The sequence below is a fragment of the Octopus bimaculoides genome, chromosome 2 (assembly GCF_001194135.2).
Source record: "Octopus bimaculoides isolate UCB-OBI-ISO-001 chromosome 2, ASM119413v2, whole genome shotgun sequence".
Classification (NCBI taxonomy): domain Eukaryota; kingdom Metazoa; phylum Mollusca; class Cephalopoda; order Octopoda; family Octopodidae; genus Octopus; species Octopus bimaculoides.
In genome coordinates, this window is record NC_068982.1 from 154,281,300 (window position 1) to 154,283,400 (window position 2,101).

Below are 2,101 nucleotides of genomic sequence, written 5' to 3' on the forward strand. Positions count from 1 at the left end.
AAACACACACACACACACACAAACACACACACACACACAAACACACACACACACACACACACACACACACACATAGTGTTCAGAGAAAAATTGGATATTAGAGACATCAGTTGTAGTGTACAAGAGAGAAGACTGCGCTGGTATAGTCGTGTGATGCCTATGGGTGAAAGCAACTGCTTAGAGAAGTACTGGTCCTTAAATGTGGATGGAACTTGTGGAAGAGTGAGAGCAAGGAAGACGTCGGACGAAGTAGTGAAAATCAATGTCAGGTTGTTGAACCTCACTAAAATGATAAATGACCGATTTTGACGATATGACCGATGATTGACGATATGTTTTACTCGAGAAGACTCTATTTTCAGTAAAGAAACGAGGTCCTAAAAGTATATCATTTATGTCCTGTCACTGACCCTACAGTCTGTATCAGTCAACCCTTCTTTACAATTTATCTTTCTAACACCGATCTCGCTATCGCTCTTCGAACTACGGCAATATTTCCTCCGTTTTAATAATATTATAGCAGAACTGGACATATTTCGTCTCTCCGTGTAGTACACGTTATACTTCTGGGAACCCTTCTTTTTGTCTCCCATCTTGCTTTTTAAATATCATCCCTTACTACATTTTATTATTCCCTTGAATAAACTCGCATGATAAATACTTCCCGCACTGTTACTTCCTACATTCACCCCTACGTGTCTCTGACCTCCATCAATGTCACTGTGCAAGCTTTTCTCACTCCACTTCACATGATCTCTTTATATCTCATCTTCCTACAATTTTATTATACCGCTGCTCTCCAACCCCTTTTGTACTACCACATATCACCTTCTCCTCTCTGACTCACACCTACTTCCTTAACCTACTCCACCCCAAATCGATACTCACCCCTCTTCACCATTCCATTCAATCATCTATTCCCTATCTTTCACTATCTGTCACTCTTCTTTCACACTCTTATGAACTTACTTACGCATTCTTTCCGATCTTCTATTCTATTCTCTTTTATATTCACTTTCTTGTACATTGAAGCCTCACCCAGACATCTCATCACCATCCTTTCTCTCTTTCCAGCTGGGGTAGCCATGTATCTCCCCGGTTCCTACCCCTCTGTCATAATTTTGCCTCCCAACAACTAGTACAATGAAAACTCTCTCAATACCCTCACTCACTTTAGGCGGCTTGTTTTGCATTTTACCTGGTGACTTCACTAGTGCCAATGTCATAAAAAAACTACTATAACCTGTAAAGTAGTTGGCATTAGGTAGGACACCCAGTCGTAGAAACCGTGCTAAAGTAGACATAAAGCTTGACGCAGCCATCTGACTTGTCGCATCCAATCAAACCGCCCAACCCATTCCAACATGGAAGACAGCTGTTAAATGATAACATACCTAATGTCATACCGGCCATGATGAAATACCACAAGGTATAGAAAATACGTATTCGCCTTTATATATTTAATCCTTTATGTTGAACACTCAATATTTCATCTATTCAATAAGACATATTCCATATATTCAATAAGACATTCAATACTTTATTTCATTGTACCATCCATTTTTATATTATATTATATATTGTATATTCCATATTCTATCTCCAACATTGGTTTTGCAGGAATATAAATAAAACATAAAAAACAGACTGTGTTGGAACTCTTTTAAACAAAATAATATATTCCTCTATACACAATCATACAAAACCCCTTTTTTTGTATTTATTTTTACTCGCATATATATATATATATATATATATATATATATATATATATATATATATATATATATATATATATATATATATATATATATGCATATTTATATATATCGTCGTCGTCGTCGATGTATATATGTGCACATACATACATACATACATACGCAAACACACACACACACACACACATACGAACATACATACATGCAAACACATCCATCCATCCATCCATCTATCCATCCACACATTCATACATACATACATACATACATACATACATACATATATACATATGTGCATGTGCACATATATTCTAAATGAGCATAACACAACGAAGCGAAATATATAAATAAATAAAACGAATTAAAAGACTCAAATTTATAAA